We start from the raw sequence: 13,770 nt of genomic DNA on the forward strand, positions 1-13,770 counted from the left end.
GGACTAACAGGCTCCAGTCTGGGCAAAGGCAAATCAACTGTGAAGATCTGTACAAAATCTAAAACCAGATATATAAAGCAACCTCTGGTATTTTCAGCCATGATCTTTTCCAAAGGATAAGAAAATCAAAAATCAAGCATCCGTTTCACATACCTTTTGCCAGGATCCAACACTAAGGCATTCTGTAGACACAGAGCCCTGTGCTCTTTGTGGCTGAAGCATGAGAGTTGTAGGTCTAGTTTTTTAAAAAATCTCTTTACAGGTCCTGTTTCAGGCTGTATGCTCTTACAAAACAGATATCTTCCTTCTGGAAGCTGTATTGGAAGAACTTTCTCTGGTTGCTTTGTCTTTTAGTGTGCTACTACCTGCCTTGTAGTTTACTTGTGCAAACCATTTTGTGACTGTTGCTGAACCTTAAACTACAGGGGCAAGTTCTCAGATCTAGGTGCATCCTGTGCCTTAAAAATTCTGGCTGTTGAAATGTAAATTCTGCTGCCAGCCATTTCTTCTTCTGGGTGATGTGGGAGGGAGAAAAGCGGTAAAACAAATTTAGAAAAGATAATCCAAAGGATGTGTTAACTAAAAAAAAAAACAACATGCAGAGCACATTTGCCTTTGGCCAACCTCTTTGCAAACAGGTGTCTCTCAAGAGGATGCTGTGACAGCAGGCAGAGAAGAGCACCACACAGGGGGCACGTGCTGGACATCACTGGCCAGAGTCTGCTCAATTACAGACCATGTAACTCACTCACTGATCGTCAAGAGCTTCCACCTCATGCTAAAGGGCTGACAACAGTGACTGAGTGCTTGCTTTGTCGATTTATTGGAAAAAGCCCTCAGCACTCAGCACATTTTCATATCCGAGGGTGGCTGGAAACCAGTGTAACTGGTTCGGGTAGGAGAAGCAAAGAATTTTCATGTCTTGAATTCCTTGGTGTGAGCTGTGTTTTTCCTTCTCAAAGCCAAACAGAAGAAAATTTGCTATCAAAAGCCATTGCCTTTACTCTTCATAATTTCAAAACCCTTGCGTGGAACAAATAACTTAGAGATATTTCACATTAACATGATCCAAATACTGTTTCAGAGGAACATGGCCCATTTAAAAAAAATATTTTTACTTTATTTTGTTTCATAACTTTGGAGCCTGGTATGCACATTGCAACAGTTTCTTGCAAAAGATCCCATGCAGCTTTATACATGCTGCTAATGAGATACAGCAATGGCCATGCCCAGTGCTGACTTGCAAACTTGTTTTTTATTAATTAATTTTGGCCTTGACCTAAGAAAATACTTCAAACTTGTAATTGCCCTAAAGACTAGGTGTTTGTCTTCCCAACTCTATGACCAATAATATTTGGGGAATTATTCTATATATATATATATGTACATAAGGAGCACTTTCTCTGGGAGAATATTTCCCAAGAGTTGTGATACATTTGAGTCTTGTCTTTCAAACAGTGATCCATTAGCTAGGAAATGTACATGATTATTTAATATTCTCTTCTTCTCATAGGTTCTCATTCTGCAAGGAAACAGCTGGTCCTTCATTCAGCACCCCTGAGAGGTGAGAGCTCATGAGAAAAGTATGAAACTAACATTTGGAATAAAATGAAATGATTGTTTGTGTAAACAGAGACCAATAAGCCGCTTAGCATTAGCACCTTCTTAACATTTGAAAATGCGTTAAGAAATTCTAGAGAGGAGATTATGGAGCTGAACATAGCTGAAGATATTGTCAACAGAGTGTGTGGGTGGGATGTAAACATACGGGCTGTGCATAAATATAGGCCTTTGTTAAAGTAGTCCTGGTTTTCTTGGTTCTTTAAATGCCAAGGATTTGAAATTCCTGGGGTTATTTTTCTGTCCAGTTGCAGAAGGGAAGGAAGTTGTGCGAAGCCCGTCGCACCTGGCAGATGGCTAAACCAAACCACAGGCTGGTTGACAGAACCACACAATGCTAGCACAAAAGGGACAGGGGCTTCACAAGTGCCACAAAAAGTTGCCCGAAGGACTTCATACAGTTTGCCTTGGAAAGCAAAAAAATTCTAGTGAGCTTTTGGGCAAAAAATACCAACCTGGGCAGTCAGTGCCAGCCCTCTGCCACCCTTGGCTGTGCTCATATGAGCATCAGTGCACAGTGGACTAGGTGGAGGAGCTGCAGAGACAGGAAATAACATTTTCCCCCTTGTTTCCCTCTGTGTTTGTCTACTTACAGCTTTCTGCTGCTGAACAGCAAACCACCCATGGCCTCATCATGGAAAAGCTTCCTTACGGCTTATGTAAGCCAGGTGACCTGGGGAAAGTCATTCCCTGGCACGTAGCAGGGAGGACCTGAGGTCGGGGGGAGGCAGCCTCAGCAGAGGTGATGTCCCTGTGTGCTGCACAGCATTTAGGGATCTTTCTGCTCACTCAGCTGTAATGCAGGTTTGAGGGATTTAGTGAAAGGTACCCTTGTGTTGTGAAGGTGTTGGACAACCTGCCACTGCCCACTGTGACCTGTCACACTAAATTCATTCTGTAGCCACCAGGCTTCCAGAAAATTGTGAGGAAAGAAAGAAGAGACAATTCAGGAAGCCTGCCTTTTCCCTAAAAGTCTCCAAAGTTCCTGTAACGGGAAATTTGGAGCAGCTATTCCAGAATACAGCTTGAGGAGAATGGTAAAGTCATTACAACTGGCTACAGTTTCACTACTGCGTTTCAGGAGTTGTCCCAAGTGACCTAGAACTGTTTCAAACTTTAAATTACAGCCCAAGAAGGAGGATTTGGGGAAGGCTTTTTTGTCCTTCAGCTCTGCTTTAAGAGGAATAGAGAGCTTTTTATCATTCTCTGTAGAGGAAGGATGTTACTTATGTCCAGTGAGGAAGACATGTAAGCTGTGCATCTCTCATTGGGTCAAAGTAAACATTTGTTCTCCTTATCTTCCTGTGAATTGTTGTGTAGCCACCTGTGCAAGGCCCTGGCTGCTGTGAATTTTGAAGGATTCACCATTCTTCCCAAATACTGCACAGGAAATTTAGGCACAGCCTTACCACTAGGTAAACTTTATGCCAAGGTATCAAGTGTTTCAACAGAGCTGATGAAATGGTGAAGGCAACAATACTCAACTCTTTTGGTTGGTCTAATTTTCACCTAGATTGATTGGTTTCATTTTCATGTAGATATGATCCAATTATTTACTAGGCAAATGATCAGTAAACTAAGCAGAAACTTAGCAGAAACTAAGAACCTGTTCAACTCCCCACTTAACCAGGAATTCTAACAAGTTTAAGGAGGTTATGAGGGCTCTGCAGAGGGATCTGGACAGGCTGGATCCATGGGCCCAGGCCAGTGGTCACAGGGTCCACAAGGCCAGGTCCTGGCTCCTGCCCTTGGGTCACACCAAGCCCCTGCAGCTCCAGGCTGGGGCAGAGGGGCTGGAAAGCTGGGAAAGGCCCTGGGGGTGCTGGGGACAGCGGCTGCACAGGAGCCCAGGTGGGCAAGAGGCCAATGGCCCCTGGGCTGTGCCAGCCATGGTGTGACAGCAGGGCCAGGGCAGTGACTGTCCCCTGGGCTGGGCACTGCTGGGGCCACACCTCAGCTCCTGGGGCACTTCTGGGAACCTCAGCACAAGAAAGACATTGAGGGGCTGGAGCGTGTCCAGGGAAGGGAACGGAGCTGGGGAAGGGGCTGCAGCACCAGGAGGGGCTGAGGGAGCTGTGGGGGCTCAGCCTGGAGCAAAGGAGGCTCAGGGGGAACCTTCTGGATCTGCACAACTCCCTGACAGGAGGGGACAGCCGGGGGGGTCGGGCTCTGCTCCCAGGGAACAAGGGACAGGACAAGGGGAAATGGCCTCGGGCTGTGCCAGGGGAGGAGGTGGACATCAGGTTGGACATCAGCAGGAATTTTGTCTTGGAAAGGGTGATCAGTCATTGGAAGGGGCTGCTCAGGGAGGAGGTGAATCCCCTTCTCCACTCAAGTAAAGACTGGATATGCCACTCAGTGCTCTGGGCTTGGTGACAGGGTGGGAATTGGTCACAGTCCCTATCTACTGGTATTAGTATTTTAAAATAATTGCCAGTCCAGATCTTCAACTGCTGAAAATCATTATATTCACTTTTCAAATATGCTGGTGAATTTGTTTTCAAAACCAGTAAGCTCTTGTGCTTGAATAATACTTTTATTTGGAGTGGTTCCCTTTACTTCAATGATGTTTTTCAGTGAGAAAAACAGTATGAAATTCATAACAGAAATTGTACAAGAGTCCTGACATTTTCCCCAGCTCTGCTCTGCTGGAAGACCAAGGACTTTTCACTTCCTATTACTTTGTATTTCATCCCTTTTGTCCCTTGTCCTGCTGTCTATTGCTCTTCTCCTTCCTCCTCTTCTTCCATGTTTGTGTGCTCCCTGTCTTCCTTCTCCTGCCACTTCTGTGGTTTTAGGCTTAGCCAACACTATCAGCTAACTTTAGAAAGATAAAAGTGAACAGTTAGCTGGGTTGGAAAGCTGAACTGGAGAGGGTAAGCAGGTACCAGGGGAGGCTCTGCTTCCTTGGCATGAGCCAGCTGGTGGCTTGGTTCTGTCTCTAGCCTTACAGCAGGGTCAGTGCAGGCTGCAGGTGCTGAGGAACATTTCCAAACATCTTTTGTCTTGTGGGCTTCTGCTTCTCTCTCCTGGGTCTGCAGGGGAGAGGGCACAGCAGTGTGCCAGCTAAAGCTGGTTACTGGGTCAGGGAGCTGGCTCTGGCATGGGGAGGAACTGACTTGCACCTCTGCCCTCTGCCATTCCCCAAAAACCACGCCATGGGAACCAGGCTGCTGCTGTGTCTGTTCTTTCAGAAGTCCAGAGCCTTTTGCAGTTTCTGTCTGTGCTGTGACAAGAGTCACCAAGGGGTGGGGGATTTTTTGCCTCATTCATTCTCATCCACCCAGTCTGCTCTCTGTATATCCCAGGGAGATGTTCCTGATGTGCACCTGATGTCTGTACATGTGCCTTCTGAGAAATGCTGCTGAGGACCATGCTGGTTATGCTTTTATCCATCTTAAATTGTGTACAAAACAGTAATTGTCATCTTCTCAGGCCTTAAGTTCTTGTCCATGCACTGGAAAGGCACAAAATATTTTTCTCTGCTTCCCTAGCCCATTCTAATTTAGGAATCTAGGCCACCATGTCACACCACTTCCCTTTACTCCCCATTTCCCCCATTCCTTCCCAGCTGCTGAATGTTGGCTTGCTGTAGGGAATTTGGCTGTGGCATGATGTCATTTATGTTGTGAAACAGCCAGACTCTTAATTCCTAGCTGGTAAAGGCAGAGAAACTCTTAACTTCAACTTTACCCACAGTGATAGATCTGTCCTGACTTGTCCTGTGGAATGAATAATGCTCCAAAAATAGGAGTAAGTACCATGTCCTTTCCCTAACTAAATACAGCCTTTGGTCAACCAAGAAACAAGTTTTATTTGCTTCAGTCCAATTCAAAAGCAAAGCATGAAGTTTGATGTCACTGAACAAGTTCTGAAAAAGGAAAGTCCCTAATTTGATTCACCCCTTTTCCAGAGAACACTGTCACTGCCTGCCTGCTGCCCACTGATTTCCATTGAGCCCTCCTGAGTGTGCACACACCCAGACAAAGGAAAGTCCCTGTTAATTTAACTGAACTGTGCTCCTGCTTTCAGCAAAAGATGATGTTCTGACTGCCAGCAGATCCACCCCTTCTTTGCTGCCTCAGAAAGGGGATAATATATATCCTGCTGCACAGGAGACGAGGCTAATACTGATTATTCCCAGGATTCACAGCAACGTCACAGGAAGCTCACGAACACTGCAGTACGTGCAGGCAGAGCATTCATTCTCCTGTTGCAAGTTCTCAGCTGTTATTCTCCAAACTCAAGAAATAAGCATTTTCCTAGCACAGCTGAAGTGTTCCATCATCCCTGGATGCTCTGTGGAAGGATGGAGATAATTTACACTAGCTCAGAAGAAACACAATTGCTTTACTGCCCTCCCCCCTCAATGTTAGGCATGCAGAGTATAAGTGAAGATTAACCAGGAGACTAGGAGGAAGAAAGAATACAGGTAGTTGAGATAAGCAATCTTATCTTTAGATGACCTCTTTTAATCTTATTTGTTGCCAAGATCAGCATAAGCCCAAGTTCTGCATATTCAGAAAACAAAACTGCAACACATGTAGTAGTATTATTATTTATTTTGCATTAAATTTCCTGGGGGCATTTCAATGTTCAGCTAAATAATCATGCCTTATAGACAGGAACTTGCAGTGTATCATCAGGATAAACTGTTTCTCTAGAATAATTAAAGGCACATATTTTGTTTTTCTCTACTCAAAGATGTCCACGTGGCTTTCCTATCTCCATTATACCACAAAAAATATTACAAAGATATTGACACATATATATATACACACACACATTGGTACTCAGAAAAGGCTAGAAAATATAAGCAGACACCAAGCTTAGAAAAGTGAAATGCATAATGTAAAGTGTAAATGTGTCTATGCCGTTAAATTGTTGGTGCTAAGATTGTGATAAAATAAAACTTCAGTTTATAAACACCTCTGATGCAGTGACAGACCTAACACTGTGTTTTGGTGCTTATATTGTTAGTTTTTCTGTATATATATATATATATATATATGTTCATGGTTGCATTTCACATCTCATGGTTACACAGGATGAGGTATGTTTAGTAACATAATTGAGATTACAATAGGGAACAAATGAACTAAAGCTTCCCCTTTCTATTTGCTAACCAGACATGAGGAGAAGTTGTTTCTTGAGGAGGTCCTTGACAGCTGTGTGCTGTGAAATCCTTGAATGCCTGTGATATCCTTGCCTTTCCTTGAAAGCTTTGTCCTTTTCTTTTGCTCTATGCCTTTGTAAGCAGCAGACTCCTCACCCTGTTGCTTGAACATCAGGGAGCCCTCCAGCCTTCCTTCAGCACATTTTGCAGCCCTGACCCCATTGATCTGGCCAAAAGCATTCAAAGTGGAAACACTGATAGTCACAGGACTTTCTCCTGTTGTCAGGGGCAAGCAATCTATTATCTTAATGAAAAATATCTGTTTGCAATGGGTATGTTGTGAAAGCAACAATACCCTGACGGCTGTCTGACCCATGGAAAATTAAAAATTCAGGAAAATACTTTACATACTCCTTAAAAGAATTGTAGAATTATTACTAATCTTTTTGACCCATCAATGATTACCTACATGAAAATACTTTTAGCTGTAAACTCAATAAACCTCTTAATGCCTCTTTAAGAAGGCTTCTATGCAAAGGCAAACCGCTCGTCCTGGATCAGTTTCTAAATTGGTGGGGTAGGGGTGTAATTAGTTTGAAAGAGTCTTTAGACAAGTCAGCATTTACCAGTCACTTTGTAAAACACGATTTCATATAATCTACATTCAAATCCCATGTCCCACAGACAGAGCATGGGGAATTTTCTCCCATAGTTCAGTGGAAAGGTCCAGCTGTTAATCGCTCATTGATGAATCCTAGAAGTATAAGAGGTCTCACGTCAGATGGTGGCCTATTGCACAAACCCTTCCCACCACACATCCCAGACAGCTCACAAAGACTTTATTCAGCCTGAGTTTTAGAGACCTTAATTTCCTCTCACAGCCCAAGACCTCAAAAAGCCTTTCAAAATGCAAATAAAACTGATAAAACATTTCTTCAACTCCCACTCTTATGAATGGGCTGTAATATCCCCTACTGAGGGAATGACTTCATTCCCTTCCTTGCTATCTATTTTATTGGTGGCTTTAGTGAATCCAGAGCTTCAGTCTCAGTCTTCTGCTTAAATCTACAACATAATTCCTTTTCCCTCCTGCAAAACCAACCAGACCAAAGGTGTCCTTAAAATTTACCAGATCTCTTGACTGAAAACACAACATGCTGCTCCCTAGAGAACTTAGGGAATTTGTTCAGTAATCTCATCTTGGTCACCATGTACTACTAAGTACAGATAATAATAAGTATTAGATTATAAAACCCTTTTACTTTCCCAGAGTAGAATGAACATGAAATTGTCTCCAAGAAAACCAGATTTCTGTACATTTCCCTGTGCTGTGGCCATCAGTAGTGCACACAGTCTGGGTCAAAGAAACAATGCCCTGCAGTTCCAACAGGGACCAGTTTTATGGGAGAATGTTCCTAATACAGGTATTTTTCTGCTTTTCCTAAGCCTTGGTCTGTATATATTCTATATTTAGTCCACTGATATTCTGCCTGTCAGAAGCCTGACTCCTTAAAAGAAAATCATTTTCATCTGAGCCCTTGCTGTCAATATCTTTTGTTTCCTCTTCCCAGTAAAACCTCTGAGCTGGGAGGAGACTGCAGCTTATCCTCTGACATCATGGTCTGTTCTGCAACATGGGTGAGGAGCCACAGAAGCAGCCAAAACAACATAACTCAGAAGTTGGCACAGAAGCAAATTAACAAGAATGGACAGTTGAGGTTGAGGTTGGGGAGAAGAAGGAGACGAGGAGATAACTGACCAAGAGAAAGTGTGGTGGAACAGCCATCTGAAACATTTTTCAGCTTTTTGTGGGATCTGGGATATGTGCTGTCACTGCTTTGGAACAGAAATGGTTAAAACTTAATGTACACAAAACGTCTGCTTTAATTGAGATTGAGACAGTTCTGATTCTGTTGAAAATCTTTTTCAAAAAGCATTCCTGATGTCAAGTAAGTTTAGTTTCCTGGAGTGACAAAGTAAGACACCTCTTCAAAGGAATGCTGCAAAGCAGCAACCAATGCAACCAAGCTTGTCAAATGTACATTTCACAATTAGAAAAGGGTAGAATATAGAGGAAGAGTGTATAAAATTACCTTTAAATCTTGAAACAACTCTTAAAAATACCAGGAAATAGGCTATAGAGCAGAACATTGCATTCAATAATGTAATTTTCATGAGTTCTTTGAGGCATGTATCTCTAGCATATTTGAAGCTGCAAGTACAATCTACATACTAATTAAAAAATCCTTGCTGCAGCTCATAAGATCCAGTTAAAATATCAGAATACTCTTTGGCTCATAGTTCATTTTCTGGAGTTCAATAGTTTTATTTTTCTCTGTAACAGCAGATTCAAAGGACCACAGAATGTTGCCACTGTATTCATTATTATTAGCGCAACATCAAAATATAGATTCTATTTTTCTCATTCTCTTTTGCCTTCCTTTACAGAGAAGGAACAAAAAAGAAAGACTAAGACCTAACTGCTCCCTCATTTTGTGCAAACCACGAGAAATTACACAAATAGATCTTTTTTGCTTGAGTTTTTGCACTTAAAACTGTTTTGCCATGATCTAACGGGCAATATCTCACTAGACATTTACAGGACGAATAACATACTGCTCAAGTATTTAGCTGACATAAATTCTCATAGAGCAAAAAGGTGATGGTGTTACAGTATTTACAATTAAAATGTGACAAGCAGTCCAGTAAATATTGTTTTACTTTACCCACAGTTTTTTCCTTTGTGATGCCAACAAGCAGCAGCAATCTGGAGAGCAGGTTTAGCACAAATTAATGCAGTCCTACTCCCAGCAGAGAATTTACATTCAGAGTAGCTGGAAGGCACATACACAGGCAATGTAGGTGCTGGTTTCTCAATTCCAATGCCAGACTTATTAAGCCAAATTGTCCTAGCTTATTAATCTTTTTCCAGCTTCATTTACATGTAACAGCATGGAATGATAATGCTGGTTATAAATTAAGTGAAATCAATCCCAGGAGTAAGAGAACTAGAAATGGACTTTGTTGGGTAAGAAGGAACACTCCCTTTCAGGTCAAATTTTCAAAATCTGGCAGGCTGAATTTCTTGCTTAATTCTCACAACCCCATTTGAGATGTGCCAGGCTTTTGTAAATGCAACGGTGTAATTAAAGGATAGTTTAAGCAAGAGTTACAGAAGTTGCATCATGCAGCACCTAGAAGACTGGCTTCTGGCTTACTCTGTGTTGATTTCTCAAAGGCATCCAAAAAAAATCTCCTTTGCTACCCATCTCAAAGTATTGGCAAAGATTCAGTGAGAGATGAATCTTTCATGATTTCTATCTATTTGATATTTTGCTCAATAGAACATCTTCAATTATGCGCAGCAGACCTTCATATACAGCCTGAGCTGTATTTGTTATGAGTACTCAGTGCAATTCAAGACAGTTTGAGAAACTCTCTATTGTGGGGTTGTTTTTTTTAAGAACAAATAGGAGAATGAAAACCACAAATTTAATAAAAAAGCGTTACCTGCAGGGCCCTAGGGCTGGATACTGAATCCCAGGCTGATCACAACCATACCACTAAGCCAGCCAATGACCCCAGCACTCTGTGCAGCACGAGGGGGAAGAAGTCAAAGACTCCTGACCTGCACTTCTGAGTTTTCCCTACTCCAGTCCCCAAAATTTTCCAGCACACAGGTTCCATAGGAAACACAGGAGGCCCTCATTCTCATGCAAGCCCACCACTAAACCATGTCCATAGCACATCTACATGTGTTTTTTTTAAAAAGACTCCAAGACACTAGGATATTCACTGCATTTTATAAGTACAGAAAGAGAAGGTTTAAGAACTTGAGTGGAAACATGGAGTAAATTAGTGCAAAACTGGGATTAGAAGCTAAGACTTCTATTTCCCATCACCATGCTTAAACTTCAGAAAAATACTCTCTCTCCTGGAGCACCTCTGGTTTGTGTTGGTTCTCTTTTTAGAGTCTAACCTTCCATCCCTAATTCCCATGATCAGTCCCATGGAAACGAATGAGAAAAGGCTCAGGACTGAGCATTTAAATTGCAGTCTTAATGTTTTGTAGCCCTTTTTTTGTTAACCCACCACTTGTGCTCTCTTAGCACTCAGTACTTAAATTGTGATTATAAAAGTAATTAGAAATAATCATAGGTACCTATATTCCAAGGGCTTCAAATTATACTTGGCAAGCTGAAGTTATAATGTATGATGTATGAAAAAACACATAATTTGTCAGCCTAATTAATGACTCTGGGTAAGAGAAGTCATGTTACACCTGAACATATGACATGCTCTTGAAAGCCTGTGACCTCTCTCCTCATTATGGGCCCACCCACAGGAGATGACTGCAGCCTTTAGCAGAAGACACGTTGCATCTGAACTATTTTCGGGTGCTTTCAGCTGATGATGTATACACAATAATCATGATACTATCACGTGCCAGCAGATACTGTACCACTCTCCTTGTGACTGATCGTCTGAAGAACTCTATTCTTAGCTATAAATATTAGGATCAGGGTGGGGCTGGAGGTGGTCTGCAACCAAGAATCTCTTAACTTTGCAAGAGTCAGTTTGTGGATTTGGCAGCTGAAAGATGAGCTGCCTGATTTCTAAACACAGCAAGTGCAAGTTAAAAGGCCTTCTCTTCCACTTGTGCATCACTTCAGAACTTGCAGGGCAGAGTGGGCTTGAAGCCTGGCATGCAGAAATGAACAGTAGAATGTGGTTTGCTAACCTGTTACAGACTCCTGGGCACAGTGAGGACACAGTGAAGTAACACTGCTGCTCTCACAGAACCAGTTGTGGTGCCTTACACACAGGGAAGGTCCAGTGAGGGTTTTTTAGTAGCCACTCCTGAGTGACTGTTGTTCCTCCATGCCTTAAGCAATCCTAATGCAGGTGATGCTGTAGGCATTGCTCACATCTCTTCCCGCTCCCTACTGAACAGACTTTTTGTGGCAATGTCATGGTTCAAGCCCAGCCAGACCCAAGCCCCTGGCAGCTGCTCACTCGCTCCCCCAGCAGTGGGATTGTGGAGAGAATCAGAAGGGTAAAAGCTGGGAAATCCATAGCTTGAGATAAAGACATCTTAATAGGAAAAGCAAAGGCTGCACACACAAGCAAAGCAAAATAAGGAATTAATTCCCTGCTTCCCATGGGCAGTAGCTGTTCAGCACCTCCAGATCCTGACCCATGAAATAATGACTTGGGAAGACAAACACCATTGCTCCAAATATCCCCGCCCTTCCTCCTTCTTCCTCCCCCTTTATATACTCAGCATGATGTCACAGGGTCTGGAGCATCCCTTGGGTCAGTCAGGGTCACTTGTTCCTGGCTGTTTCTCCTCCCAAACTCCCAGGCACCCCCAGCCCTTCCTCAGCATGGCTTCGAGGGGCAGGAAAGGCCTGTGCAATCCCTGCTCAGCAATAACAGCAACATCTCTGTGTTATCAGCCCTGTGTGCAGCACAAATCCAAACCACAGCCCCATTCCAGCCTCTGGGAATTAAACTAACTCCACTCCAGCCCAAAGCAGCACAGGGGAGAGGAAAGAAAGAGCCTGCTTTCTCCTTTCCTATGCCACACAAGACTCCAGGGTGTGCACTTTGCACGAGGAGCAACAAGCATGGTTTGAAAGAAGACATGTCCTGAAAATAGTACAGTGGCTGCCACCAAAAAGTCTCAGCAAAACATGGGAAAATTGCAATTTCTCAAGTGCCAACAGCTATATCCTCTCTGCAATCCACTTATATAATAAGAAATGTTGCTCAAACTCACACTTTTAGAAGCATAATACAAATATTTTCTCATTGTTTCTCATCAGGGACAACATTAGGTACTTGGGTTACTTCTAAAGCAGCTTGCTTTGAGGTGGGTAAATTCAGAAGGAAAAATAACTCTCAGCCCACAGGGCTAAAGAAGCCACATCCAGTTCACCTCCTATCAGTTCCTGTGGTGCTGCAATCAAAACAACCATGAAACTCCCATGGAACTGGTTTGGTTTGGGTTTTTTGTGTGGTACTGAATCATTACTGGTCACATTAGGTGCCTCAAAAAATAAATTAGCTCCACATGAGATAGCTGCACAACCTTTATTATGAAGCAAGAAAAGAATTAGCATGTCCAAAAGCCACTCAGTCATCTGCCTTTTTTAGTGCACTAAATACTTACAATTATCAACATTATGAATATTTCCAGTCAGAATTAGAGAAGATTAAGTTAGAAGTTTTCTTTCCTTATGGCTTAGTCCCAGCCATAAACAGTTATGCAACAAAAATTATCCCAATTTAAAAATTTGCCTATTTTCTTAATAAAAGTTGCTCTTAAAAACAGTGACAAATTCAGCACCACAGGAGTATGGAATGGAGACAGAAATGTGCAGGTAGCTAAAGCCCACTGGGGAAAATCTTTACTCCTATGCAATATTAAGCTACACAGGGTATCCCATTCCCATCTTGTCTAGTGGAATTACCATTGCACAATTTGTGCCAGGGGTCTACAAAAACTGTAGTTTTGAACTTTCAGGAAAGCAAAGCAGTGCTGACCTATTCACTGCTCATCTTCCTGTCACATGATTTTTTTCTTTGAAGCACTGAAAATATCGATGCATCACCAGTGTTTTTCCCTTGAAGAAATCAACTTGAAGTATATTTTCATTACTCATCTCTTTGTGTTCCTGCCCTCATTTCTTGCACAATGTACATGAAGCAAAGGGATCACATGGTTTTCCAATTCTGTTGAAGCTGGTGGTACAGCAAGCTCATCTTGTCTGGAAATCTCTATCTGGCCTGTTGGGAAAGGTGGTGTTAAGGGTAAAGATGGTACATGATATTTACATGTAGTCATGATCTGAGCCTGCTGAATGTGAAATGATCTAGGATATAATTTTAGGAACACTGTAAATTTGTTAAAGATATTATCTGGTTAGGACCTGCCTCAGAGCTATATTTGTATTGTTCCTGAATGTAACACTGTCTCCTACAGCCTGGGGCACACAGCAACTGGTTCTGTCGAGTACCACCTAAGAACA

This window comes from Sylvia atricapilla, chromosome 5, assembly GCF_009819655.1.
Source record: "Sylvia atricapilla isolate bSylAtr1 chromosome 5, bSylAtr1.pri, whole genome shotgun sequence".
NCBI lineage: Eukaryota > Metazoa > Chordata > Aves > Passeriformes > Sylviidae > Sylvia > Sylvia atricapilla.